Source organism: Drosophila subpulchrella, unplaced genomic scaffold (assembly GCF_014743375.2).
Source record: "Drosophila subpulchrella strain 33 F10 #4 breed RU33 unplaced genomic scaffold, RU_Dsub_v1.1 Primary Assembly Seq30, whole genome shotgun sequence".
NCBI lineage: Eukaryota > Metazoa > Arthropoda > Insecta > Diptera > Drosophilidae > Drosophila > Drosophila subpulchrella.
Window position 1 is genome coordinate 700166 of NW_023665566.1, and position 25726 is coordinate 725891.

Below are 25726 nucleotides of genomic sequence, written 5' to 3' on the forward strand. Positions count from 1 at the left end.
GTTAATTTTTCCAAATATAGTATATTTATTTTATTTATTTTTCGGCTATTTGTATTGTTTCACAATCATTAGGCTCCATCGATTTGTTCCGTTTTCAATGGCCCAACTTAACCTGGATTTTTTTTAATAAAAAATCGATTACTCCAGGTTTAGGGGATTTTAAACCTTTAGAAAAAGCTAGCAAATGTGACTTTAATTAAATTTATTTATTTACTTTCAGCATATAGAGTGATCAAAACTTGTTAATCGTTCTGGTTTTCAATTTAACCAGCAATAAAACACGGCCAGTCCAATCACGATTTACCATTCAGTGGAGCAGCAAAAAAAAACACTTTGATTTGCGTATATGACTAAACTTAATTGAGGGTGTAGCAAAAATGTCATCGGACGAAATTCGGGGCAAATGTATATAAGCATCAATACAAGTAATCACCCGAATTTCCCCCAATGAGATTTTTGTGACATTACAATTCAGAGATTTATATTTTAATTTAGCTGAATTATTTTTACACATTTTCCCCCAGCGTAGGAGTGGCTTTTTCTCTTAAAAGAAAACGTCTGCAGGCAGACTTCCTATGCAATTAAAGAATTTTCGTCGGTATTTACAAAAGTAAGATCAGAACAAAATAATTGTAGTGCCCAGCACAACAACGAGACGAGCCATTGATAATTAAACACAAAAAGAATCAACTCAAAGCTTTCTTTAATTCCATATAGGTAAACCTCTCTTTATCCTTGTATACAAGTAAGTTCTACTATTTTCATAATACTTTACTCTCTACATAAAACGAGAAACCTTCGCTCTAATTCCAAATATATATTTTTAAAGCGCAAAATAAAGAAAGACAAAGAATGTATTTGAAAACATTTTTTTTAACATTTGTACTCAGCAAAAAAAAAAAAAACAAGAGTTTCAAACCAATCCAAACAATTATACAAAACCTAGTAATATCTAGATTAGCCTAAAAAAATGAATATAAATCATCAAAGTACAATTTTACGAAAGACAAATAAGTTTGTAAAAGACAAACCTGAGACATGCGAAAATTATAAATAATCACTTATTAATCTCATTTTGATCAAACTAAGAGAAACTCAGACATAAATATTTATGTGTATAATTACAGCTTAAACATACAAACTATATACAAAAAATCTATGTATATACATACAAATCCAAACAAAAATTTCAATACGGAAATCAATTTATGTTTTACGAAATGCAAGAAAAATACACTTTAGATCAAACGATTTGCAAAATATATGTACACTGTGTTTTTTTTATTTCTAAGTTAGTCTAAACACCAAATTGTTTTTTAGGCTTTGATGTAAAATATATAAATTTAAATTGTAAACTGTTAAACAATAAAAACAGTGTATTTTGTTTGATTATTTTGTTAATTTATTGAAGCGAAAATAAGCTTTGTTTCTCGGAAAACTTCAAAAAAGTTCATAAGTATCGATACTTCATAACCTTCGCCAAAAAATAAAAATTCATTATACTTTTGATACGTAATGGTGTACCATGAATACCGATTGTAAAATTAAATTTTAAATTTTTATTAAGCCTAAGCCTGTGCATTTGTTACTGTAATTTTTTGCTGTTCGTGCAGTTTGTTGTTGTTTCCCATAGCTCTATGTGGTCTCTCTCCCGTTTTCTTTCGTTAAAACTGTTGTCGTGTGTATTTTGTTTGTGTTTCGCAAGCCACGCTCAGTCGATAGCTACCGTACCGCGCTCTCTTGCTTTTGCAATCTCTATCCGCTCTTATACTTTTGTACATTCTTATTTTTTGATCCCAGTGTCAAATTGAGTGAGGTATTTACAATTCTTTCGATTTTTTATTTTATAAATAACTTTTGACATTTTAAATATATAAATTTAAAAACTTAAAAAAAATGGGTCTTTTGTTCAAGAAAAGATTGTCAGCTTGCATCGTAACTTAATGACGTTTTTATTTACTGTCGTCTTTGCAACTCAGTCATACATTCTAAGTGCACTGGACTTGTTAGCATTGTTGTTATATTGATCCGCGCGTTGGTTTTTCGTGGACTTGTGCCTCTTGCGTTGTAATACAAGGTGAGTTCCAAAGTAAACAGGACTTTTTATACCCGTTACTCGTAGAGTAAAAGGGTATACTAGATTCGTCGGAAAGTATGTAACAGGTAGAAGGAAGCGTTTCCGACCCCATAAAGTATATATATTCTTGGTCAGGATCACTAGCCGAGTAGATCTAGCCATGTCCGTCTGTCTGTCCGTCCGGATGAACGCTGAGATCTTGGAACCTATAAGAGCTAGGCTATTGAGATATGGCGTGCAGATTCCTGAGCTTCTTACGCAGCGCAAGTTTATTTCAGCAGAGTGCCACGCCCACAAACCGCCCACAAACTTCAAAAAATCGCAAATATGAACGTGGATATCTCGGAAAATATCAAAGGTAGAGAAATGGTATTTCAGATTTAGATTCCGTAGGCTTGAGCGAAGCGCAAGTTTGTCACGCGAATATGCCACGCCCACTCTAACGCCCACTAACCGCCCAAGCCTGTGGCGCCCACAATATTCATGCTAGATACAAAATTTAAACTGAAATGTATTGGTCTAGTCAATACCTATCGATTGATCCAAAAAAAACTTTGCCACGCCCACTCTAACGCCCACAACGCTTAAATCTGTCTACCGCCGGTAGGTGGCGCATTTCAACCTCGCTTTGCTGCATATCTCCATTTTCCTTTGGTCCTTTTAGCTGAGTAACGGGTATCTGATAGTCGAGGTACTCGACTATAGCGTTCTTCCTTGTTGAATCTAGCTCCCTCTAGTGGCGCCATCTATATATCAACTGGTGCGTTAGAATCTGCTATCGTTTATCGACTTTCAGTAAAAATTTCATGACATTCATCTATTGGAAGTGAGGTTATTGCGTTTTAAATGTCAGTATGTTTTTGTCATCGGTGCGAAAATGAGCTTCAAACAAAGAGCCAACATTAAATTTTGTTTTAAAATTGGTAAAACTTTTACCGAAACTTTTCAATTGATGAAACAAGTTTATGGCGATGATTGCCTATCCCGTAGCAGAGTGCACGAGTGGTTTCAACGTTTTCAAAGTGGTCGTGAGGAAATAAATGACGGACGAGCCGAAAACCAAATAATCGCGCCTGGAGAAGTCAAAAGTGAAGACAATGCTGATTTGTTTTTATGATTCCAAGGGTATTGTCCACAAAGAAGTTGTTCCACCCGGCCAAAACGTTAATGCGGTATTCTACCTTGGAGTTTTGAAGCGTTTGGTGCGCCGTATTCGACGTGTTCGGCCCGAATATCGCGAAGATGGAAGTTGGCGTTTTTGTTGCACGATAATGCGCCGTCTCATCGATCGACGCTTGTGTCCGACTATTTGACCAAAAATCACATTTTTACCATCAACCACTCCCCGTATTCACGTGATATGGCACCGTGCGACTTCTACATTTTCGGAAAAATGCATTTGCCGATGAAAGGAAAGCGTTATGCAGACGTAGAGGCCATTCAAAAGGCTTGCACCGGCATACTGGCGGCCATACCGGGCAACGGACTAAAACACTCGTTCGACATGCTTTTGGACCGTGCAAAACGCTGTATTAAAGCAGAAAGAGACTATTTTGAATAAAATAAATTGATTTTGCCGAAAAAACTATTTGTTCTGTCTTTTTTTAAAAGTGCTGTTTACTTTGGAACTCACCTTGTAGACCGTAATTTGGATGTCTACGTGGCGCTGACCAATGATCGTTTTAAGAAACTTTTGGATAAGCTTAAACGTAATTGCTGATTTCAAAGAGTTTAAGGCCGACCTTGATAATAAAAAATGTCAGTTGGGTAACCTAAACGCAAAAAGACAGCTCCTTTAAAATCTGTGGGAGTAAAGGCATCAGTCCCGAATCCCAATTTAGTTTCAAGTATTTTTAACCAATCGTTCACGGCAGCTATGTCGGCATCCACCGGCGTTGGGGGGCCTAGTTCTTTGCTGCCGGCAGTACCCATAGGTACCGAAAGCTCTGGTGAAGTCCCTGTTCCCGCTAGTCAGCCTAAGTTAGCTCTATAGGAGTCAATGGTCTCGAACGATGTTCAGATTGTTGGTGGCGGATGAAAGATACTCTCGGTTGTTCCATATAAGAATCAATTTTTGGTGTATCGTTTAACCCCTGAAACCACATCTGCAGATGTTTTGTAATTTATACATCAGGAATTTCCATCTCAAAGCATTACAGTGGAAGAGTTTAAATTTCCTTATGTTCGTAGGATATCTTTATTTAAAATATCTGCTCTTCCTGAAGTATTTAATGTACTAAATTCTAAAAAATTTTGGCTTAATGATGAATTGGTCATTAAAGAATTTGTTCACAACAGACAGAGAACTAATAATATGCCTTCTACGGTAGTACCTGCGCCAAAAAACTGAGCAGTTTGTTTTTGGCCTATCAAAATGTTAGGGGATTTCATATGAAGCTACCTCAGCTTTATGCTGACTCCTCTGCTTTTTCTGAAGACATTCTGGCCTTTACCCTGCAGTTCTGTGCAACAATTTTAATATGTATAGAACTGATCGCTCTCCTAATTTCCGTTACCTTTACTTCAACATTGGGGAGAATATACTTTCTTATTCGTTGGTGTTAAACAGAGCTCGCAAATAACAGTTGACCGTTTCTTGCAGTCACCAAAAAACTTTTTTGCGCACCACTTGCTCAAAAAGTCAGACAAGAACCGTTCACCAGTGTCTCTTGAACGATCCAAAAACCAATTTCGTGTTTCCTTTATGCTCTGCTTATTCGCTGTCCGTTTTGCAACGAGCGAAGAAAATAAAAGTCTTGCATTTGTATGAGTGTATATGCGAATTGTCAGTCTGCTTGTAAACCTACTAGTTGTAAAGCTTAATACACAATACACACAACATTTTTTTCTCGGACGTTGATGCACTATGGTCAGTACAAACAAGTGGCCCTACGACATCAAGCAATGCTTGTTGCGCGCGGAGCCCTTCACCGATTTGGGTGAGTAAACAAAATCGCGGACATAGAAAAAGACAATATAAAAATAAACAATTTAAAATACTGGTCAAAATACGAATAGACAAGATACATAAAGTAAAACTATTTAGTTACAAGGTAGTATAGTATTATTGATTTAAAGAAAAGATTTAAAGATTGATAAGTGAGTCGGTAGAAGATATTTGGTGATATAGTCTATTATAATCATTGCAAAGTACTCCAAAAGCTTCATGCATTGCATTATTAGAGATACAGTGATTTAATACTAAAGGAATATAGTTTCTAGTGAATCTATTTGGCACATTAAAATGCAGGCGACCCATTAACTCGGGACTCTCCACATCACCATGAATAAGATTTCTAATAAACGTAATACCAAGCATAGTTCTACGGATGGCAGTATTAGGCTTGTATCCCAGTTAAGTCTCCGTAAGGCAAATATTAAGAAGTTTTTTTCCACAGACTCAAACACCCCATATTGGGGACTCCAAGCAGGAGCGCAGTACTCAAGAATTGGACAGACTAATGAAATAAACAAGGTCTTTGTGACAGAGGGGTCATCGAATTCCTTCGACCACCTTGTGATAAATGCAAGCACGCCACTGGCTTTATTTACCATAGTAGTAATGTGATCAGAAAATTTAAGTTTAGGATCCATATAGACTCCTAGGTCGTCAGCATGAGTTACCCTATCTAACACACCACCACTCAAAGTATAAGTTGAATAGTGAGGGCTGACAAGAAAAAAGGTCATTAGTTTACACTTAGAACCATTTAAATTTAATTCATTATCCATGCACCATGTTTGAAATGCATTGAGATCAGATTGTAAAGCAAAACTTTGTGCGGGGTCATTATATTGCAGGCACAACTTAACGTCATCTGCGTACATAAGTACACGTGACTTCGTTAAGACTAATGGAAGGTCATTTATAAATAATGTAAACAGGAGCGGGCCAAGATGACGTCCTTGTGGTACACCGGGCGTAACTCGGATTAGGGATGAAAAAGAGTTTTTAAAAATGACCCTTTGAGTCCTGTCATTCAAATGACTTAAGATCCACCTGAGGAGATCACCTGGAAACCCTAAAAGGTCCAATTTCTGGACTAGAATCGGGTGATTTACAGAATCAAACGCCTTACTGAAATCAGTGTAAACCACATAAGTCTGACGATTTTTTCTAAAGCCACTTATCACAAATGAAGTAAACTCCAAAAGGTTGGTTGTCGCTGGCCTACGTTTTATAAATCCTTGTTGACAAGAGGAAATAAGGGACCCACAACCCTTCAGTTCTGCAGTAGGGACGCGGTGACATGGCTCAAGGCAAAAAGCTTTTTTTGTTTTTTTTTTGTGCCTAAACGCTGTGCCGCTGTTGACGTCAGCAGAGCAGTCGGCGCAGCGTAGAAGACTGCCCACGAAAACGATCGTGCAACAAAGAGAGGCAGATACTCGAATATTTCCCTCTCTTTCTTGTCTTATAATCTGCCTGCACTCCGTGCTCGCAGATACAAATTTTGGCCGGTCCGTTATATTTTTTTGCGTCTCTCCGTTATGTTCGGCTCGCGACTAATATTTCGGCGGAAAAATTTTCGTGGAGCAGCGACATGTGAATGCCCTAATATTTTAGGAGCATTATTGTGTATCGAAAATATACAACTTATATTGTTTTATAAAAGTAAATTATTTGATTATAGTAAAATTAAGTAATTTGGATTTACTTATAATGTTATGTTTACTTATTATACATTTTTATTACAATATATTTTTTTAGTGTAATTATAGAAAATTAGTCCGTTAACATTGATTTCAATATTTAAAACATTAGTAGTATTAGTATTAACATTTTTAAAAAATTCGTATTGTATTTTTTACTTAAGAAGTACAAATTATATAGTCGGATATATTTCGCCTTAGAAAGGGTATAAGTGAGTGGCACGCGCCAACAGCGAAGAGAAAACAAAAGAAATCTAGTAAAGGGATGAAGGACTTCTGCATTCTGTTTGAGTGATTGAAAGGGAAGCATCCATTTTAATTGTGCGCAGCAGAATTACTTTAATCGTCTCTTTAAGTTAATATAATAAAGTCAGGTAAACGCTAAGTTAAGTTTAAGATGTTGTGCATTGATCTTAGTTTAAAGTACGTAAGTTTTGAAGGTATTTAATGGGTTCCGTTAGCCGAAAGTGGATGACGAAATGTTTTGTGCCAATAAAAATCCTGCAAAGGGTTAAACACAGCTATAAAAGGTAAATATACAATTAAACAAATAAAACGCATTTTTTAAACATATGTTTTTTCAGGAGCGTTGGCCAAGGATTCAGAGGACCCGGACAAAGGTTTAAGAACGGCGATGACTAACGTTTAAAATAAGCTTACGAAGCAAAAAAACAGAAACAATAATTGTACAATTTTTGAAAATCTAAATAATACCATATAATTAAAATGAATTAAAATGAAATTAAATATGTATGTATTTTAAATTCTATATTTTTATAATTGAAAACTCAAGGAAAAATTCTGATTTTCCCAAGTGATTCACTTGGGACGTGTCCCTTGCAAGTGATTTCACAAGTGAAAACTCAAGGAAAAATTCTGATTTTCCCAAGGGATTCACTTGGGACGAGTCACCGGCACGTGACAGGCCATACGAAAAATGAGTATAAGGAACAAGTGAAATCCCGTAGGACTTCGAAAAATTTTCATTTGAATTTTCACTTGTGAAAATGCGGACATCCCATACAATTTTCTATATGGAGCGTCACTTGTTCTTCACTTGTGCACGAGGACATGTCCCAGGTGATTCCCAAGGTGATTCACAAGTGAAACTTTTTTTTTTGGAACTGAAGGGAACTCTGTTGTAAATGGGGATTAATAATGTTCTTAAAGAGCTTCGGTATAGCTAATAGCTTTGAAATACCTCTGTAATTATATGCGTTCAATTTACTGCTTTTTTTATGAAGCGGGATAACAAACGACTCCTTCCATCTGTGTGGGAAATCAGACGTTTCTAAAGACAAATTAAAAAGTTTGTGCAATGCTCTACACAAAGTCTCAGCGCAATACCTAAGCACACATCCAGGGACTCCGTCGGGACCCGGAGAGTAGACTGGTTTGACCCTTTGCAAATCTAAAAGAAGTGAGCTTTCACTTATAACAGGACAAAAAATAAAATTTGATTTAGGCATGTCATATGGGTAAGACTGATCTGGAGGACTTGATGTTGAATAGGTGGTTTGAAAAACTGTGCAAAAAGATCGGCTATGGCCTGATCAGTGTTTGCGGACGAATTTTCAAATTTAAAGGATGATGGGTAACTTGAAGATTTACGCTTTGTGTTAAAAAAATTATAAAACTGTTTTGAATCCAGTGTAAACTGGGTCTTGCCACGAGCTAAATAGTTTTTATAACATTGGGCGTTAAGCACGGTAAAATCAGACCGAGCACTTAAGTATAGGGAAAAGGCAGCGTGTGAACCGGAAGCTCTAAACTTTTTGTAGAGTTTAGACTTTACATTTTTAAGTCGAGCGAGCTCTTTGTTAAGCCCCAAAGGTTGGTTTGAAATTTTAGGATAATACGTTGGAACGCATGTATCAAAAACTGCGTTTAATACATTATAAAATATATTAACAGCTTCAGTTATATTAGTACATAAGTACAGATTAGACCAATCCGAGCAAGCTATAAGGTTATTAATGAGTGCAAAGTTTGCTCTACGAAAGTATGCTCAGATAGTTCATGCACTTTTGTACTCGTGTCAATAGTCTTCTGGTAAGGTAATTGCAGAGGTTCTAGCTATGCAAACACAATCTGGACTGGAAACAAAGCATAGATCGAGTAATCGTCCTAATAAATTTAATACGTGATTTACTTGAGACAATGAATTATCAAGCAAACCGTCAAAAAAATTCTGCTGCTTTAAAGGTAACAATATATTTGATGTTTTGACGGTGGACCATGTCGCCCTAGGTATATTAAAGTCACTTAAAACTATTAACTGATCCCTATCTGATAGTTTATTTGAAATAAACTGGATAGCGGACAGATGATTCGCATATATTGGGAATTCAGATGACGGCGGAATATATGAACATGTTATGTTTATAGAAATACCCGTAAGGGATAGTTTTATACACAGAAATTCAATGTCATATATTTCGTCGGACGTTATTACTTCAGACGTTAATTCTGAGTCAACTGCAATTAAAACTCCACCTCCACTTCGGGACGGACGATCAAGCCTGTAAGTTGTGTACTTACTTTGGAACTAAAAATTTCCGGTTTTAACCAGGTTTCTGTAAACACAATAACATGGGAAGACAAGAGATCAGTATACAATTTGGTCAACTTACTTTGTAAACCTCTTGTATTCTGATAGGAAAGCAGAAGAAAAGAATCTAGTTTTTTGAGATAGATGAGGATGTAGATGTGGATGTCTCTTTAAGGGGATTTCCAACTTCCTTTGAACGATTTTTTTTTTTTAGCTTCGTGCTCTTTAACATATATCCCTACAGGCCTAAAATTGGCTGAGCACATAGTTACAAAATGAGCACAGGGAACACCGATCTTAAATGAAGTTACTTCCCTACACCCAAAAAAAAATCTTCGAGTGTCAATTTGATAAGTCTGGGTGAAAATGACACTACATCTAGGATCAAATTATTGGGATCAATTTGATCCTAAATAAGTATCAAAAGTATACTACGTTGTATGAAAAATCATATTTGACCCTAAATAGTGTTTTGACAACAACCGTGGATACTTCGATACCGATAAAAGCTTTTTTTGATTGTTCGAGTTTCAATTATCGGTTATCATGGAATTTGAACTAAACATAGACCAATGGGTAAGGTGTCTGTCTCTGGTCCGAAAGGTCCCCGGTTCAAGTGCGCGCCGATGCTGTATGATTTTTAAGAATAATATTTAACATTTCTCTATCAATTGTAATAAAAAAGTTATATTTAAAACGTTTCCAGATTTCAAATAAAAAAGTTTGTCATGAGCGGGACTCGAACCACTAACCCTCAGACCCGTGCATCAAAAACAATGCGCTAGCAGTCTGAGCCACGCCTATATTTTTTTATCAAGCGGCAAAATGCTATTTTGTGACAAAAAAGCTTTTTTTTTTTAGGGTCAATTTGATGTTCTTTGTATCAAAGATTTTTTGACACTCAATAGTATCACATTGACACCTAAATTATGGCATATTGATTACGATTTTTTTTTGGGTGTAGCATATGGAAAGTTTAATTGTTCAACCTTTAGATCATCAATCTGAACTTTGTTACGGATATAGGCCGTAATGTCCAGGGATGAAAGGTCAGGATTCTGCCGAGAAACAAAAATTTGTTTCCGCTGCGGTACACAGGTGACTGTTTTGGGTACCACGCATGTGACAGATTTTGGTACTACGGCATTTATGGCTGCACTACCAGTTTCAGTCGGTACTCCGGACGTTAACTCAACATGCGGCGTTGGAACTATTATTGTATTATTAACAAGGTGAGTTCCATAGTAAACAGGACTTTTTGAATCTAGCGCCCTCTAGTGGCGCCATCTATATGCCAACTGGTGCGTTAGAATCTGCTATCGTTTATCGACTTCCAGTAAAAATTTCATGACATTTCATTTATTGGAAGTGAGGTTATTGCGTTTTAAGTGTCAGTATGTTTTTGTCATCGGTGCGAAAATGAGCTTCGAACAAAGAGCCAAGATTAAATTTTGTTTTAAAATTGGTAAAACTTTTACCGAAACGTTTCAGTTGATGAAACAAGTTTATGGCGATTATTGCCTATCCCGTAGCAGAGTGCACGAGTGGTTTCAACGTTTTCAAAGTGGTCGTAAGGACATAAATGACGGACGAGCCGAAAACCAAAAAATCGCGCCTGGAGAAGTCAAAAGTTAAGACAATGCTGATTTGTTTTTATGATTCCAAGGGTATTGTCCACAAAGAAGTTGTTCCACCCGGCCAAAACGTTAATGCGGTATTCTACCTTGGAGTTTTGAAGCGTTTGGTGCGCCGTATTCGACGTGTTCGGCCCGAATATCGCGAAGATGGAAGTTGGCGTTTTTGTTGCACGATAATGCGCCGTCTCATCGATCGACGCTTGTGTCCGACTATTTGACCAAAAATCACATTTTTACCATCAACCACTCCCCGTATTCACGTGATATGGCACCGTGCGACTTCTACATTTTCGGAAAAATGCATTTGCCGATGAAAGGAAAGCGTTATGCAGACGTAGAGGCCATTCAAAAGGCTTGCACCGGCATACTGGCGGCCATACCGGGCAACGGACTAAAACACTCGTTCGACATGCTTTTGGACCGTGCAAAACGCTGTATTAAAGCAGAAAGAGACTATTTTGAATAAAATAAATTGATTTTGCCGAAAAAACTATTTGTTCTGTCTTTTTTTAAAAGTGCTGTTTACTTTGGAACTCACCTTGTAGACCGTAATTTGGATGTCTACGTGGCGCTGACCAATGATCGTTTTAAGAAACTTTTGGATAAGCTTAAACGTAATTGCTGATTTCAAAGAGTTTAAGGCCGACCTTGATAATAAAAAATGTCAGTTGGGTAACCTAAACCCAAAAAGACAGCTCCTTTAAAATCTGTGGGAGTAAAGGCATCAGTCCCGAATCCCAATTTAGTTTCAAGTATTTTTAACCAATCGTTCACGGCAGCTATGTCGGCATCCACCGGCGTTGGGGGGCCTAGTTCTTTGCTGCCGGCAGTACCCATAGGTACCGAAAGCTCTGGTGAAGTCCCTGTTCCCGCTAGTCAGCCTAAGTTAGCTCTATAGGAGTCAATGGTCTCGAACGATGTTCAGATTGTTGGTGGCGGATGAAAGATACTCTCGGTTGTTCCATATAAGAATCAATTTTTGGTGTATCGTTTAACCCCTGAAACCACATCTGCAGATGTTTTGTAATTTATACATCAGGAATTTCCATCTCAAAGCATTACAGTGGAAGAGTTTAAATTTCCTTATGTTCGTAGGATATCTTTATTTAAAATATCTGCTCTTCCTGAAGTATTTAATGTACTAAATTCTAAAAAATTTTGGCTTAATGATGAATTGGTCATTAAAGAATTTGTTCACAACAGACAGAGAACTAATAATATGCCTTCTACGGTAGTACCTGCGCCAAAAAACTGAGCAGTTTGTTTTTGGCCTATCAAAATGTTAGGGGATTTCATATGAAGCTACCTCAGCTTTATGCTGACTCCTCTGCTTTTTCTGAAGACATTCTGGTCTTTACCCTGCAGTTCTGTGCAACAATTTTAATATGTATAGAACTGATCGCTCTCCTAATTTCCGTTACCTTTACTTCAACATTGGGGAGAATATACTTTCTTATTCGTTGGTGTTAAACAGAGCTCGCAAATAACAGTTGACCGTTTCTTGCAGTCACCAAAAAACTTTTTTGCGCACCACTTGCTCAAAAAGTCAGACAAGAACCGTTCACCAGTGTCTCTTGAACGATCCAAAAACCAATTTCGTGTTTCCTTTATGCTCTGCTTATTCGCTGTCCGTTTTGCAACGAGCGAAGAAAATAAAAGTCTTGCATTTGTATGAGTGTATATGCGAATTGTCAGTCTGCTTGTAAACCTACTAGTTGTAAAGCTTAATACACAATACACACAACATTTTTTTCTCGGACGTTGATGCACTATGGTCAGTACAAACAAGTGGCCCTACGACATCAAGCAATGCTTGTTGCGCGCGGAGCCCTTCACCGATTTGGGTGAGTAAACAAAATCGCGGACATAGAAAAAGACAATATAAAAATAAACAATTTAAAATACTGGTCAAAATACGAATAGACAAGATACATAAAGTAAAACTATTTAGTTACAAGGTAGTATAGTATTATTGATTTAAAGAAAAGATTTAAAGATTGATAAGTGAGTCGGTAGAAGATATTTGGTGATATAGTCTATTATAATCATTGCAAAGTACTCCAAAAGCTTCATGCATTGCATTATTAGAGATACAGTGATTTAATACTAAAGGAATATAGTTTCTAGTGAATCTATTTGGCACATTAAAATGCAGGCGACCCATTAACTCGGGACTCTCCACATCACCATGAATAAGATTTCTAATAAACGTAATACCAAGCATAGTTCTACGGATGGCAGTATTAGGCTTGTATCCCAGTTAAGTCTCCGTAAGGCAAATATTAAGAAGTTTTTTTCCACAGACTCAAACACCCCATATTGGGGACTCCAAGCAGGAGCGCAGTACTCAAGAATTGGACAGACTAATGAAATAAACAAGGTCTTTGTGACAGAGGGGTCATCGAATTCCTTCGACCACCTTGTGATAAATGCAAGCACGCCACTGGCTTTATTTACCATAGTAGTAATGTGATCAGAAAATTTAAGTTTAGGATCCATATAGACTCCTAGGTCGTCAGCATGAGTTACCCTATCTAACAAACCACCACTCAAAGTATAAGTTGAATAGTGAGGGCTGACAAGAAAAAAGGTCATTAGTTTACACTTAGAACCATTTAAATTTAATTCATTATCCATGCACCATGTTTGAAATGCATTGAGATCAGATTGTAAAGCAAAACTTTGTGCGGGGTCATTATATTGCAGGCACAACTTAACGTCATCTGCGTACATAAGTACACGTGACTTCGTTAAGACTAATGGAAGGTCATTTATAAATAATGTAAACAGGAGCGGGCCAAGATGACGTCCTTGTGGTACACCGGGCGTAACTCGGATTAGGGATGAAAAAGAGTTTTTAAAAATGACCCTTTGAGTCCTGTCATTCAAATGACTTAAGATCCACCTGAGGAGATCACCTGGAAACCCTAAAAGGTCCAATTTCTGGACTAGAATCGGGTGATTTACAGAATCAAACGCCTTACTGAAATCAGTGTAAACCACATAAGTCTGACGATTTTTTCTAAAGCCACTTATCACAAATGAAGTAAACTCCAAAAGGTTGGTTGTCGCTGGCCTACGTTTTATAAATCCTTGTTGACAAGAGGAAATAAGGGACCCACAACCCTTCAGTTCTGCAGTAGGGACGCGGTGACATGGCTCAAGGCAAAAAGCTTTTTTTGTTTTTTTTTTGTGCCTAAACGCTGTGCCGCTGTTGACGTCAGCAGAGCAGTCGGCGCAGCGTAGAAGACTGCCCACGAAAACGATCGTGCAACAAAGAGAGGCAGATACTCGAATATTTCCCTCTCTTTCTTGTCTTATAATCTGCCTGCACTCCGTGCTCGCAGATACAAATTTTGGCCGGTCCGTTATATTTTTTTGCGTCTCTCCGTTATGTTCGGCTCGCGACTAATATTTCGGCGGAAAAATTTTCGTGGAGCAGCGACATGTGAATGCCCTAATATCTTAGGAGCTTTATTGTGTATCGAAAATATACAACTTATATTGTTTTATAAAAGTAAATTATTTGATTACAGTAAAATTAAGTAATTTGGATTTACTTATAATGTTATGTTTACTTATTATACATTTTTATTACAATATATTTTTTTAGTGTAATTATAGAAAATTAGTCCGTTAAAATTGATTTCAATATTTAAAACATAAGTAGTATTAGTATTAACATTTTTACAAAATTGCATATTGTATTTGTTACTTAAGAAGTAAAAACTATATAGTCGGATATATTTAACTTTAGAAAGGGTATAGGTGCAGTGGCACGCGCCAACAGCGAAGAGAAAACAAAAGAAATCTAGTAAAGGGGTGAGAAGACTTGGTGCATTCTGTTTGAGTGATTGAAAGGGAAGCATCCATTTTAATGGTGCGCAGCAGAGTTACTTTAATCGTTTAGTTAATATAATAAAGTCAGGTAAGTGCTACATTAAGTTTAAGATGTTGTGCATTGATCTTAGTTTAAAGTACGTAAATTTTGAAGGTATTCAATGGGTTCCGTTAGCCGAAAGTGGATGACGAAATGTTTTGTGCCAATAAAAATCCTGCAAAGGGTTAAACACAGCTATAAAAGGTAAATATACAATTAAACAAATAAAACGCATTTTTTAAACATATGTTTTTTCAGGAGCGTTGGCCAAGGATTCAGAGGACCCGGACAAAGGTTTAAGAACGGCGATGACTAACGTTTAAAATAAGCTTACGAAGCAAAAAAACAGAAACAATAATTGTACAATTTTTGAAAATCTAAATAATACCATATAATTAAAATGAATTAAAATGAAATTAAATATGTATGTATTTTAAATTCTATATTTTTATAATTGAAAACTCAAGGAAAAATTCTGATTTTCCCAAGTGATTCACTTGGGACGTGTCCCTTGCAAGTGATTTCACAAGTGAAAACTCAAGGAAAAATTCTGATTTTCCCAAGGGATTCACTTGGGACGAGTCACCGGCACGTGACAGGCCATACGAAAAATGAGTATAAGGAACAAGTGAAATCCCGTAGGACTTCGAAAAATTTTCATTTGAATTTTCACTTGTGAAAATGCGGACATCCCATACAATTTTCTATATGGAGCGTCACTTGTTCTTCACTTGTGCACGAGGACATGTCCCAGGTGATTCCCAAGGTGATTCACAAGTGAAACTTTTTTTTTGGAACTGAAGGGAACTCTGTTGTAAATGGGGATTAATAATGTTCTTAAAGAGCTTCGGTATAGCTAATAGCTTTGAAATACCTTTGTAATTATATGCGTTCAATTTACTGCTTTTTTTATGAAGCGGGATAACAAACGACTCCTTCCATCTGTGTGGGAAATCAGACGTTTCTAAAGACAAATTAAAAAGTTTGTGCAATGCTCTACACAAAGTCTCAGCGCAATACCTAAGCACACATCCAGGGACTCCGTCGGGACCCGGAGAGTAGACTGGTTTGACCCTTTGCAAATCTAAAAGAAGTGAGCTTTCACTTATAACAGGACAAAAAATAAAATTTGATTTAGGCATGTCATATGGGTAAGACTGATCTGGAGGACTTGATGTTGAATAGGTGGTTTGAAAAACTGTGCAAAAAGATCGGCTATGGCCTGATCAGTGTTTGCGGACGAATTTTCAAATTTAAAGGATGATGGGTAACTTGAAGATTTACGCTTTGTGTTAAAAAAATTATAAAACTGTTTTGAATCCAGTGTAAACTGGGTCTTGCCACGAGCTAAATAGTTTTTATAACATTGGGCGTTAAGCACGGTAAAATCAGACCGAGCACTTAAGTATAGGGAAAAGGCAGCGTGTGAACCGGAAGCTCTAAACTTTTTGTAGAGTTTAGACTTTACATTTTTAAGTCGAGCGAGCTCTTTGTTAAGCCCCAAAGGTTGGTTTGAAATTTTAGGATAATACGTTGGAACGCATGTATCAAAAACTGCGTTTAATACATTATAAAATATATTAACAGCTTCAGTTATATTAGTACATAAGTACAGATTAGACCAATCCGAGCAAGCTATAAGGTTATTAATGAGTGCAAAGTTTGCTCTACGAAAGTATGCTCAGATAGTTCATGCACTTTTGTACTCGTGTCAATAGTCTTCTGGTAAGGTAATTGCAGAGGTTCTAGCTATGCAAACACAATCTGGACTGGAAACAAAGCATAGATCGAGTAATCGTCCTAATAAATTTAATACGTGATTTACTTGAGACAATGAATTATCAAGCAAACCGTCAAAAAAATTCTGCTGCTTTAAAGGTAACAATATATTTGATGTTTTGACGGTGGACCATGTCGCCCTAGGTATATTAAAGTCACTTAAAACTATTAACTGATCCCTATCTGATAGTTTATTTGAAATAAACTGGATAGCGGACAGATGATTCGCATATATTGGGAATTCAGATGACGGCGGAATATATGAACATGTTATGTTTATAGAAATACCCGTAAGGGATAGTTTTATACACAGAAATTCAATGTCATATATTTCGTCGGACGTTATTACTTCAGACGTTAATTCTGAGTCAACTGCAATTAAAACTCCACCTCCACTTCGGGACGGACGATCAAGCCTGTAAGTTGTGTACTTACTTTGGAACTAAAAATTTCCGGTTTTAACCAGGTTTCTGTAAACACAATAACATGGGAAGACAAGAGATCAGTATACAATTTGGTCAACTTACTTTGTAAACCTCTTGTATTCTGATAGGAAAGCAGAAGAAAAGAATCTAGTTTTTTGAGATAGATGAGGATGTAGATGTGGATGTCTCTTTAAGGGGATTTCCAACTTCCTTTGAACGATTTTTTTTTTTAGCTTCGTGCTCTTTAACATATATCCCTACAGGCCTAAAATTGGCTGAGCACATAGTTACAAAATGAGCACAGGGAACACCGATCTTAAATGAAGTTACTTCCCTACACCCAAAAAAAAATCTTCGAGTGTCAATTTGATAAGTCTGGGTGAAAATGACACTACATCTAGGATCAAATTATTGGGATCAATTTGATCCTAAATAAGTATCAAAAGTATACTACGTTGTATGAAAAATCATATTTGACCCTAAATAGTGTTTTGACAACAACCGTGGATACTTCGATACCGATAAAAGCTTTTTTTGATTGTTCGAGTTTCAATTATCGGTTATCATGGAATTTGAACTAAACATAGACCAATGGGTAAGGTGTCTGTCTCTGGTCCGAAAGGTCCCCGGTTCAAGTGCGCGCCGATGCTGTATGATTTTTAAGAATAATATTTAACATTTCTCTATCAATTGTAATAAAAAAGTTATATTTAAAACGTTTCCAGATTTCAAATAAAAAAGTTTGTCATGAGCGGGACTCGAACCACTAACCCTCAGACCCGTGCATCAAAAACAATGCGCTAGCAGTCTGAGCCACGCCTATATTTTTTTATCAAGCGGCAAAATGCTATTTTGTGACAAAAAAGCTTTTTTTTTTTAGGGTCAATTTGATGTTCTTTGTATCAAAGATTTTTTGACACTCAATAGTATCACATTGACACCTAAATTATGGCATATTGATTACGATTTTTTTTTGGGTGTAGCATATGGAAAGTTTAATTGTTCAACCTTTAGATCATCAATCTGAACTTTGTTACGGATATAGGCCGTAATGTCCAGGGATGAAAGGTCAGGATTCTGCCGAGAAACAAAAATTTGTTTCCGCTGCGGTACACAGGTGACTGTTTTGGGTACCACGCATGTGACAGATTTTGGTACTACGGCATTTATGGCTGCACTACCAGTTTCAGTCGGTACTCCGGACGTTAACTCAACATGCGGCGTTGGAACTATTATTGTATTATTAACAAGGTGAGTTCCATAGTAAACAGGACTTTTTGAATCTAGCGCCCTCTAGTGGCGCCATCTATATGCCAACTGGTGCGTTAGAATCTGCTATCGTTTATCGACTTCCAGTAAAAATTTCATGACATTTCATTTATTGGAAGTGAGGTTATTGCGTTTTAAGTGTCAGTATGTTTTTGTCATCGGTGCGAAAATGAGCTTCGAACAAAGAGCCAAGATTAAATTTTGTTTTAAAATTGGTAAAACTTTTACCGAAACGTTTCAGTTGATGAAACAAGTTTATGGCGATTATTGCCTATCCCGTAGCAGAGTGCACGAGTGGTTTCAACGTTTTCAAAGTGGTCGTAAGGACATAAATGACGGACGAGCCGAAAACCAAAAAATCGCGCCTGGAGAAGTCAAAAGTTAAGACAATGCTGATTTGTTTTTATGATTCCAAGGGTATTGTCCACAAAGAAGTTGTTCCACCCGGCCAAAACGTTAATGCGGTATTCTACCTTGGAGTTTTGAAGCGTTTGGTGCGCCGTATTCGACGTGTTCGGCCCGAATATCGCGAAGATGGAAGTTGGCGTTTTTGTTGCACGATAATGCGCCGTCTCATCGATCGACGCTTGTGTCCGACTATTTGACCAAAAATCACATTTTTACCATCAACCACTCCCCGTATTCACGTGATATGGCACCGTGCGACTTCTACATTTTCGGAAAAATGCATTTGCCGATGAAAGGAAAGCGTTATGCAGACGTAGAGGCCATTCAAAAGGCTTGCACCGGCATACTGGCGGCCATACCGGGCAACGGACTAAAACACTCGTTCGACATGCTTTTGGACCGTGCAAAACGCTGTATTAAAGCAGAAAGAGACTATTTTGAATAAAATAAATTGATTTTGCCGAAAAAACTATTTGTTCTGTCTTTTTTTAAAAGTGCTGTTTACTTTGGAACTCACCTTGTAGACCGTAATTTGGATGTCTACGTGGCGCTGACCAATGATCGTTTTAAGAAACTTTTGGATAAGCTTAATCGTAATTGCTGATTTCAAAGAGTTTAAGGCCGACCTTGATAATAAAAAATGTCAGTTGGGTAACCTAAACGCAAAAAGACAGCTCCTTTAAAATCTGTGGGAGTAAAGGCATCAGTCCCGAATCCCAATTTAGTTTCAAGTATTTTTAACCAATCGTTCACGGCAGCTATGTCGGCATCCACCGGCGTTGGGGGGCCTAGTTCTTTGCTGCCGGCAGTACCCATAGGTACCGAAAGCTCTGGTGAAGTCCCTGTTCCCGCTAGTCAGCCTAAGTTAGCTCTATAGGAGTCAATGGTCTCGAACGATGTTCAGATTGTTGGTGGCGGATGAAAGATACTCTCGGTTGTTCCATATAAGAATCAATTTTTGGTGTATCGTTTAACCCCTGAAACCACATCTGCAGATGTTTTGTAATTTATACATCAGGAATTTCCATCTCAAAGCATTACAGTGGAAGAGTTTAAATTTCCTTATGTTCGTAGGATATCTTTATTTAAAATATCTGCTCTTCCTGAAGTATTTAATGTACTAAATTCTAAAAAATTTTGGCTTAATGATGAATTGGTCATTAAAGAATTTGTTCACAACAGACAGAGAACTAATAATATGCCTTCTACGGTAGTACCTGCGCCAAAAAACTGAGCAGTTTGTTTTTGGCCTATCAAAATGTTAGGGGATTTCATATGAAGCTACCTCAGCTTTATGCTGACTCCTCTGCTTTTTCTGAAGACATTCTGGCCTTTACCCTGCAGTTCTGTGCAACAATTTTAATATGTATAGAACTGATCGCTCTCCTAATTTCCGTTACCTTTACTTCAACATTGGGGAGAATATACTTTCTTATTCGTTGGTGTTAAACAGAGCTCGCAAATAACAGTTGACCGTTTCTTGCAGTCACCAAAAAACTTTTTTGCGCACCACTTGCTCAAAAAGTCAGACAAGATCCGTTCACCAGTGTCTCTTGAACGATCCAAAAACCAATTTCGTGTTTCCTTTATGCTCTGCTTATTCGCTGTCCGTTTTGCAACGAGCGAAGAAAATAAAAGTCTTGCATTTGTATGAGTGTATATGCGAATTGTCAGTCTGCTTGTAAACCTACTAGTTGTAAAGCTTAATACACAATACACACAACATTTTTTTCTCGGACGTTGATGCACTATGGTCAGTACAAACAAGTGGCCCTACGACATCAAGCAATGCTTGTTGCGCGCGGAGCCCTTCACCGATTTGGGTGAGTAAACAAAATCGCGGACATAGAAAAAGACAATATAAAAATAAACAATTTAAAATACTGGTCAAAATACGAATAGACAAGATACATAAAGTAAAACTATTTAGTTACAAGGTAGTATAGTATTATTGATTTAAAGAAAAGATTTAAAGATTGATAAGTGAGTCGGTAGAAGATATTTGGTGATATAGTCTATTATAATCATTGCAAAGTACTCCAAAAGCTTCATGCATTGCATTATTAGAGATACAGTGATTTAATACTAAAGGAATATAGTTTCTAGTGAATCTATTTGGCACATTAAAATGCAGGCGACCCATTAACTCGGGACTCTCCACATCACCATGAATAAGATTTCTAATAAACGTAATACCAAGCATAGTTCTACGGATGGCAGTATTAGGCTTGTATCCCAGTTAAGTCTCCGTAAGGCAAATATTAAGAAGTTTTTTTCCACAGACTCAAACACCCCATATTGGGGACTCCAAGCAGGAGCGCAGTACTCAAGAATTGGACAGACTAATGAAATAAACAAGGTCTTTGTGACAGAGGGGTCATCGAATTCCTTCGACCACCTTGTGATAAATGCAAGCACGCCACTGGCTTTATTTACCATAGTAGTAATGTGATCAGAAAATTTAAGTTTAGGATCCATATAGACTCCTAGGTCGTCAGCATGAGTTACCCTATCTAACAAACCACCACTCAAAGTATAAGTTGAATAGTGAGGGCTGACAAGAAAAAAGGTCATTAGTTTACACTTAGAACCATTTAAATTTAATTCATTATCCATGCACCATGTTTGAAATGCATTGAGATCAGATTGTAAAGCAAAACTTTGTGCGGGGTCATTATATTGCAGGCACAACTTAACGTCATCTGCGTACATAAGTACACGTGACTTCGTTAAGACTAATGGAAGGTCATTTATAAATAATGTAAACAGGAGCGGGCCAAGATGACGTCCTTGTGGTACACCGGGCGTAACTCGGATTAGGGATGAAAAAGAGTTTTTAAAAATGACCCTTTGAGTCCTGTCATTCAAATGACTTAAGATCCACCTGAGGAGATCACCTGGAAACCCTAAAAGGTCCAATTTCTGGACTAGAATCGGGTGATTTACAGAATCAAACGCCTTACTGAAATCAGTGTAAACCACATAAGTCTGACGATTTTTTCTAAAGCCACTTATCACAAATGAAGTAAACTCCAAAAGGTTGGTTGTCGCTGGCCTACGTTTTATAAATCCTTGTTGACAAGAGGAAATAAGGGACCCACAACCCTTCAGTTCTGCAGTAGGGACGCGGTGACATGGCTCAAGGCAAAAAGCTTTTTTTGTTTTTTTTTTGTGCCTAAACGCTGTGCCGCTGTTGACGTCAGCAGAGCAGTCGGCGCAGCGTAGAAGACTGCCCACGAAAACGATCGTGCAACAAAGAGAGGCAGATACTCGAATATTTCCCTCTCTTTCTTGTCTTATAATCTGCCTGCACTCCGTGCTCGCAGATACAAATTTTGGCCGGTCCGTTATATTTTTTTGCGTCTCTCCGTTATGTTCGGCTCGCGACTAATATTTCGGCGGAAAAATTTTCGTGGAGCAGCGACATGTGAATGCCCTAATATCTTAGGAGCTTTATTGTGTATCGAAAATATACAACTTATATTGTTTTATAAAAGTAAATTATTTGATTACAGTAAAATTAAGTAATTTGGATTTACTTATAATGTTATGTTTACTTATTATACATTTTTATTACAATATATTTTTTTAGTGTAATTATAGAAAATTAGTCCGTTAAAATTGATTTCAATATTTAAAACATAAGTAGTATTAGTATTAACATTTTTACAAAATTGCATATTGTATTTGTTACTTAAGAAGTAAAAACTATATAGTCGGATATATTTAACTTTAGAAAGGGTATAGGTGCAGTGGCATGCGCCAACAGCGAAGAGAAAACAAAAGAAATCTAGTAAAGGGGTGAGAAGACTTGGTGCATTCTGTTTGAGTGATTGAAAGGGAAGCATCCATTTTAATGGTGCGCAGCAGAGTTACTTTAATCGTTTAGTTAATATAATAAAGTCAGGTAAGTGCTACATTAAGTTTAAGATGTTGTGCATTGATCTTAGTTTAAAGTACGTAAATTTTGAAGGTATTCAATGGGTTCCGTTAGCCGAAAGTGGATGACGAAATGTTTTGTGCCAATAAAAATCCTGCAAAGGGTTAAACACAGCTATAAAAGGTAAATATACAATTAAACAAATAAAACGCATTTTTTAAACATATGTTTTTTCAGGAGCGTTGGCCAAGGATTCAGAGGACCCGGACAAAGGTTTAAGAACGGCGATGACTAACGTTTAAAATAAGCTTACGAAGCAAAAAAACAGAAACAATAATTGTACAATTTTTGAAAATCTAAATAATACCATATAATTAAAATGAATTAAAATGAAATTAAATATGTATGTATTTTAAATTCTATATTTTTATAATTGAAAACTCAAGGAAAAATTCTGATTTTCCCAAGTGATTCACTTGGGACGTGTCCCTTGCAAGTGATTTCACAAGTGAAAACTCAAGGAAAAATTCTGATTTTCCCAAGGGATTCACTTGGGACGAGTCACCGGCACGTGACAGGCCATACGAAAAATTAGTATAAGGAACAAGTGAAATCCCGTAGGACTTCGAAAAATTTTCATTTGAATTTTCACTTGTGAAAATGCGGACATCCCATACAATTTTCTATATGGAGCGTCACTTGTTCTTCACTTGTGCACGAGGACATGTCCCAGGTGATTCCCAAGGTGATTCACAAGTGAAACTTTTTTTTTTGGAACTGAAGGGAACTCTGTTGTAAATGGGGATTAATAATGTTCTTAAAGAGCTTCGGTATAGCTAATAGCTTTGAAATACCTCTGTAATTATATGCGTTCAATTTACTGCTTTTTTTATGAAGCGGGATAACAAACGACTCCTTCCATCTGTGTGGGAAATCAGACGTTTCTAAAGACAAATTAAAAAGTTTGTGCAATGCTCTACACAAAGTCTCAGCGCAATACCTAAGCACACATCCAGGGACTCCGTCGGGACCCGGAGAGTAGACTGGTTTGACCCTTTGCAAATCTAAAAGAAGTGAGCTTTCACTTATAACAGGACAAAAAATAAAATTTGATTTAGGCATGTCATATGGGTAAGACTGATCTGGAGGACTTGATGTTGAATAGGTGGTTTGAAAAACTGTGCAAAAAGATCGGCTATGGCCTGATCAGTGTTTGCGGACGAATTTTCAAATTTAAAGGATGATGGGTAACTTGAAGATTTACGCTTTGTGTTAAAAAAATTATAAAACTGTTTTGAATCCAGTGTAAACTGGGTCTTGCCACGAGCTAAATAGTTTTTATAACATTGGGCGTTAAGCACGGTAAAATCAGACCGAGCACTTAAGTATAGGGAAAAGGCAGCGTGTGAACCGGAAGCTCTAAACTTTTTGTAGAGTTTAGACTTTACATTTTTAAGTCGAGCGAGCTCTTTGTTAAGCCCCAAAGGTTGGTTTGAAATTTTAGGATAATACGTTGGAACGCATGTATCAAAAACTGCGTTTAATACATTATAAAATATATTAACAGCTTCAGTTATATTAGTACATAAGTACAGATTAGACCAATCCGAGCAAGCTATAAGGTTATTAATGAATGCAAAGTTTGCTCTACGAAAGTATGCTCAGATAGTTCATGCACTTTTGTACTCGTGTCAATAGTCTTCTGGTAAGGTAATTGCAGAGGTTCTAGCTATGCAAACACAATCTGGACTGGAAACAAAGCATAGATCGAGTAATCGTCCTAATAAATTTAATACGTGATTTACTTGAGACAATGAATTATCAAGCAAACCGTCAAAAAAATTCTGCTGCTTTAAAGGTAACAATATATTTGATGTTTTGACGGTGGACCATGTCGCCCTAGGTATATTAAAGTCACTTAAAACTATTAACTGATCCCTATCTGATAGTTTATTTGAAATAAACTGGATAGCGGACAGATGATTCGCATATATTGGGAATTCAGATGACGGCGGAATATATGAACATGTTATGTTTATAGAAATACCCGTAAGGGATAGTTTTATACACAGAAATTCAATGTCATATATTTCGTCGGACGTTATTACTTCAGACGTTAATTCTGAGTCAACTGCAATTAAAACTCCACCTCCACTTCGGGACGGACAATCAAGCCTGTAAGTTGTGTACTTACTTTGGAACTAAAAATTTCCGGTTTTAACCAGGTTTCTGTAAACACAATAACATGGGAAGACAAGAGATCAGTATACAATTTGGTCAACTTACTTTGTAAACCTCTTGTATTCTGATAGGAAAGCAGAAGAAAAGAATCTAGTTTTTTGAGATAGATGAGGATGTAGATGTGGATGTCTCTTTAAGGGGATTTCCAACTTCCTTTGAACGATTTTTTTTTTTTAGCTTCGTGCTCTTTAACATATATCCCTACAGGCCTAAAATTGGCTGAGCACATAGTTACAAAATGAGCACAGGGAACACCGATCTTAAATGAAGTTACTTCCCTACACCCAAAAAAAAAATCTTCGAGTGTCAATTTGATAAGTCTGGGTGAAAATGACACTACATCTAGGATCAAATTATTGGGATCAATTTGATCCTAAATAAGTATCAAAAGTATACTACGTTGTATGAAAAATCATATTTGACCCTAAATAGTGTTTTGACAACAACCGTGGATACTTCGATACCGATAAAAGCTTTTTTTGATTGTTCGAGTTTCAATTATCGGTTATCATGGAATTTGAACTAAACATAGACCAATGGGTAAGGTGTCTGTCTCTGGTCCGAAAGGTCCCCGGTTCAAGTGCGCGCCGATGCTGTATGATTTTTAAGAATAATATTTAACATTTCTCTATCAATTGTAATAAAAAAGTTATATTTAAAACGTTTCCAGATTTCAAATAAAAAAGTTTGTCATGAGCGGGACTCGAACCACTAACCCTCAGACCCGTGCATCAAAAACAATGCGCTAGCAGTCTGAGCCACGCCTATATTTTTTTATCAAGCGGCAAAATGCTATTTTGTGACAAAAAAGCTTTTTTTTTTAGGGTCAATTTGATGTTCTTTGTATCAAAGATTTTTTGACACTCAATAGTATCACATTGACACCTAAATTATGGCATATTGATTACGATTTTTTTTTGGGTGTAGCA

The 25726-nt window shown here is 36.9% G+C and overlaps 1 protein-coding gene across 6 annotated transcripts in view; it reads left to right on the top strand.

Moving 5' to 3' along the window:
• Positions 1–25726, top strand: part of LOC119559664 (rap guanine nucleotide exchange factor 2) — an 81910-nt gene that overhangs the window by 53293 nt on the left and 2891 nt on the right. For 5 of the 6 annotated variants that reach the window (XM_037872714.1, XM_037872715.1, XM_037872718.1 and 2 more), the window contains one exon: positions 221–1511. The exons of the other annotated variant lie outside the window; for it this stretch is intronic. The gene's annotated coding sequence lies outside the window, so the exon portion shown is untranslated. Of the gene's footprint in view, positions 1–220; positions 1512–25726 lie in introns of those variants that run through there. 6 annotated transcript variants of the gene reach the window in all.